We start from the raw sequence: 5,550 nt of genomic DNA on the forward strand, positions 1-5,550 counted from the left end.
GACAGTCCCACCTCCTCCGCTTCTCCCATCTCCCATTGCCATCGGGACTCTTGTCAATTAGACGGCTGCTGTGAAAGAGAGAAGGCAAACAGTCGTGGAGTGATTGTAGGTAAGATCTCGCCTGATTAACTGTATTTGTGTTGAGCGCGTGACAATGTCCCTTGCTAGATCTGTCGATTTCCTCCACGAAGGCTGGAGTACTATAAAGAAGTTTAGCCAATGGAAAATAATGATAAGATTTAGATTGACTCATCAGTAAATGTGTTTCTCGGTCACATCTAGTTTATATAAATCTCTATCAAATAAGACAAATTGAATTAGAATTTTTAACTGGAAATTTTTTTTACGTACTAAAGGTTTCAAAGGGGGCTTTTGGCAGCGATGTCATAGAGGAAGTATTTGGGTTCCGCAAAGAATCATTTTGTTCTTTATTGGCTTTGACGGTTCCGCGAGGAGTTTTTGAAATCTGTAGAACCTTTTGGATTCAAACATCAAAATGGAATTAAAAATGGTTCTTTTAAGAAACCAAACTTAAAGTCAATTTTTTTTTAGTTGCCTTTTGGAAATTTAAGAGTGGTTCTCAAATACTGTTTGGGAAAGTTCCATGGTTGATAAAGGGTCTTCATTGAACCATAAAATGTCTATAACGTAAGAGTGTAGACATTATTTAGACATTTCTACCTCAAATAATGCACTATTTCTAAACATCCCGATCTTTACCTATATCTAATCCATTTGTTTCGGTCATAAAAAAAGTTTGAATAATTTTAATAAAGTTTTTAATTGGTTTTATCGTTCGTTCATTTATGTATCTAGGTGAAAGCCAAGTGTGAAGCATTAAAAATAGATTTCTGTTCACTGAAACGAGCATTTTCGTCGAGCTTTCTTTAAGCTTAGAATAACAATGCTTTTCTTCATCTGGGAGTCTTCAGCACTTGCGAACACTGAGAACGGTTGGTATGCTGCCAAATAGGGGCCAAAGCTGTTTAGAGAGCGCAGACGCCGCTCGGGCCTCCCCCTTTCCCTGTGCTCATCTTTGCTTTGGAAATAGTTGGCTGCTCGTTACCCTGTCATTAGTGAGATGAGAAGCAGCGCACGGCGCTGTGAGGAAAGCAGCCGATTTCTGCCGGCTCCAGCCGGTGTCTCCAGTCAGTCCCAGCTGTACAGAAAGGCCACTTCTTCAGAGAGGAACGCAGACTTTTTTCCCGTGTGACCCAGAAATTTGAGCTCTAATAAGAACAGACGGAAATTATAGTTTGCACGTCCTCACCTTGTGAGAAGGACAATTACATGCACTCTACTTCAAAAATATCATTTGCTTAATCGGTGCTTTTAGATACAACACGAAAAAAAACACCATTACTTTTGAGGTTTGTTTTTACCGAATATAGTTCGAATTTTTATTTTTCAAAATAGCAAGAATTTAGAAAGAAGTTTATGCCTTATATTTTTATACCTCATATATATATATATATATATACATATTTAATTATGGTATACACATGCATGTATATATTTTAGAAAAATATATTATATTTTAACCAAATTTATATACATTGTAAATTATATATTATATAAATGCATGTAAATAAATGTTATTAAATATATATATATATATATATATATATATATATATATATATATATATATATATATATATATACATACGTGTGGGTGTATTAATAAATATACACAGTAAACATATATAATTGAAGTTATTTTGGATTTGATTAATCGCGATTTATCATTTGACAGCAGTAGTGTATATATATATATATATATATATATATATATATATATATATATATATATATATATATATATATATATATATATATATATATATATACTACATTTTTATTTACTTAAAACAAATAACCTGCAATTGTACTTTTAGTATACTACACCATATTTATGCAAGTATACTTCAATATCTTGCATTATTATTCAAAAATCATACAATCCCCATCAACCTTGACATTAAAACACATTTTAGGCTTAATATTAAGTAGTACTCCAAATAACGTTTAATTAAATTCTCAAGAGATATATCAGTAAATATGTGACCACATTAACGTATTTAATGAAATAAATGCATATTAAATATATGACCTTTTATGCAGTGTCGAGGAAGCAAAGCAGTTTATACTTTATTTATCTTCGTTTCGTATTGGTGAATAACTTTTTCAGTAACATTTCAGTTCAACATTTCGAGCAGCACCTTCCGTCATTGCTCTTATTGTTCTTCACACTTGGTCTTGGCTGGTTTTGATGACAGGAAAGCTGCCCCCACATGTTTGAACGGAAGCAGAGCCGGGTTTAGACACAGTGCAGAGGGGTCCAGGCCACCCACCCGGCCTGCCTTGGGCTTTCCTGACTGGAGCCTCTTAATCACCGCCATATCTACACCAAAACATTAGGACGTGAATCCTGGCTAAACTTGAAACACATCTTCCCATCCCTCCAGCCCGTAACCCTAACGAAGAAACAATGTTACTACAATAATATTCAGTTACTACACATAAACCTCTGTGAAACGCTCTCATAACATCTTCAATCGGCTGGATTTAATTGAGTCTGATTGCTTGGACTGATAGGACTGTTGTGCTTGCAGTTTCATATGTCACATTTATTTTTGCTAAACTGCATAGTAGTGAATATGAAGGAAAGTGGTCCATAATGGCTTTCTTGTTTGAAACAGTTTTTTGTGAGACAAAGAAAAGTGTTCAAGAAAACGATTTGATCCATTTTGAGCTTATCGCATGTTATGATTATTTAAATGACATAACGTTAAGTTGAAAACGTCCCTATTACGTATTTTTTGTAAAATTTGATTTCAGTCTGTAACACGGCTGTAAGTGAATGCAAACATCCTGCTAACTTTTAAATCTGAAAGTGGCCTAGATCGTGCGTAAAGTTATTGAGTCGACTCTGAATCATTGAAACGAGTCTTTTTTTATCTCAAGCCGTTTTCTGTTGAGGTTAACATTAGCATGTAGCCCACCCACTTGTTAGCCTTTGTGCTTTGATCCAAATTAAAACGCAAATTCATTTTTCTCCACTACATGCTGCTATTGTTGGCGGTAAAATAGCGGTTTCCCCGGTAATGCTGTACACAAAGCAGCACTGAGCTCACAAACACTGCATTATGATGAGATGAAAATCACTGCAGTTTAGCTTCACACGAAAGAAGGGATTTGGAAAAATTAATCATCGAGTCATTGAGCAAACACTGTAAAAATAAGTGTTTTTTGACCGTGCAAGCATGTCAATCTGTTGTTGAGGACTCCCAAATAAACCTTTCATTTCCCATAATAGGGAAACTTTTTCACATTACAGGTTTGTTCATTTGCTAACAAGCGTTTGCCAACACTTAGAGCACTTTTTCCAAACTCTTAACACAACAACACACCAACATCAAACGATTAGCCAAATAGTAAACTTTCTGGCCAAACCCATTTTTATCCAACAGAAACATATAGTAAATTATAGCGTGTAGGCTAACAAAATTTTATGACTTGTTTAGTCATGTTTAAGTTCTACCTGCATGTAATAGACAATAATTTATTTTTTTTTGTAATTAAGTCTTCAGTTTACCTACTGAAACCTATTTTACATTTTTTTCATTCTTGGCAAGATACTAGAGTATCTAAAACTGAATGAGTAATTGCAATAGAAAAATTGGGTCCCCTATGCAAAAATTCTATTGGAAACTTGACTGAAATTGGGTCGGATACGGATGGGAGCTGATGTCAGCCATCAACAAAACAAAAATCCCAAAATTTAATTGGGAACATTAGGTCTTCATTTCTGACATGCTGTGTTTAAGCATTTGCAAAAATACTAAGAAACATGCATGATTTTGATTTGGGGTTAAAAGAGTTGTGTAAAAAGAAAATTTAAGCTTTTTAGAAACGTGTTTATTGAATATTGTGCGAAAACAACATGAATTGTGTTAATGGTATGGTACGACAAACGGATGTTGTGCTAAAAATTTGACTAGAAATTGGACAATGTTTTTGGTGACATAATGGTGACATAATGATATTTCTATATCAGGATAGTTGGTGTATTACACATATATAATAAGGAAAATATATTTAATATATTTTATAATATATTATAATATATTTAACATGGATAGTGTCTGTGTGCATTATATTCCACATCTGAAGCCAACAGTTGTTCTGTGGAGATGCTGGCGGGATTGTTTAGGTCCTGACCTACATGAGAGCAAGATAAGAGTTCAAAACATATATTTTTCATTGAACCTCCCCTTTTGTTCTCAGATCTGTCTTTATCTCTTCAATGCATTTTTGTTGTAACCTTTCCTAGTCAAGCCTCATTACGATTTTGTGTTTACCTGAACCCTTAAAGACTTCCCCCTTCAACACTTGTCTGTTGAACTTGCTGCAAACCTTTCAGAGAACATCCCAAACAGGGGTGAAGCGTCTAATCACAGACCGTACAGCGTGTAGAATCATGCCCTGAGAACAATGTTGACTGTTTCTAAACTGTGAGATCACACAAGCGGAGTTGGGAACGCTCTGGAAGTCTGATATGGTTTATGCACAAAATGTCTGAAATGCCTTAAAGGCACTCCAGGGATTTAAAGCCATTAATCAAAGAGGAAAGGCTCTTTTTTTTGGTTATTGTTGGAAAAGTAGGCATTGAATGTGCACTACAAAGTGTATTTTTAAATAACTTTACTTGGAGATAATATATTAATGAAATTCAATTAAGTGTAATTAAAGAATGGCACTGTCTTGATTACATTTCTGAACACACTTAAGTACTCTTTTAAAAAAATTTTAAACTTTAAAATACATCCAAAATATTATAAAAACAATGACTTTAAAGTAAGTTCACTTATTTTGATGTGTTGACTAACATACTAAAGCAGTTGATTATAATTTAAACTGTGATGTAATACATTTAAAAGGCACTAAACTGCAACTTCATCATTGCAGTTTTTTTAAATATATTTAAATGCATAACAAACAGTCTTGAATAGAAATGACATTCAAATATGTTTTAGCTGATCATTAACTTTAACCATATTTCATAAATGTAATAATAAAATTACATGCAGTGTAAAGATGTTAAGTCCTACTTAAGTGGGTCTATTAAGTACTGAATTGTACTATAATTGTACTGAATATAATTTAAACTCTAATAATTTAATAATTTATAAAAAAAACAAAATAAAGTGGTTTTTTTAATCTTTGTATATGTTGGTGCAGCAAGTCCACCATTGAATAATATCATTTTCCCTTTCAATATTGGCTTTTAATCACTGGATTTGAGAGACATGTGGATTAGAAGGCACAACAAAGCACAACAATGAATTTAGCTCTTTTTTGGAGAATAACCTGTGAAGAGAACCCATAATGCAATGTGCAAGCTTAGCTTGCAAACATACTCTTTCCAAAAATAACCATTGGCTGAACATCCTTACGACAGGGAGGTAGCTAAAATACATTTACAAACACGTTTTTCTTCCTGGAGACATTCCAGTTCTCGAATCTGATTGGTGGAGCAGCAAGAGCT

At 33.7% G+C, this 5,550-nt stretch overlaps 1 protein-coding gene across 2 annotated transcripts in view; it reads left to right on the forward strand.

The window, feature by feature from the left end:
• frem1a (Fras1 related extracellular matrix 1a) overlaps positions 1-5,550 on the forward strand; it is a 32,386-nt gene continuing 26,836 nt past the window's right edge. For both annotated transcript variants that reach the window (XM_043243293.1, XM_043243294.1), the window contains exon 1: positions 1-109. The gene's annotated coding sequence lies outside the window, so the exon portion shown is untranslated. The remainder of the gene's footprint in view (positions 110-5,550) is intronic.

The sequence above is a fragment of the Puntigrus tetrazona genome, chromosome 7 (assembly GCF_018831695.1).
Source record: "Puntigrus tetrazona isolate hp1 chromosome 7, ASM1883169v1, whole genome shotgun sequence".
Lineage (NCBI taxonomy): Eukaryota > Metazoa > Chordata > Actinopteri > Cypriniformes > Cyprinidae > Puntigrus > Puntigrus tetrazona.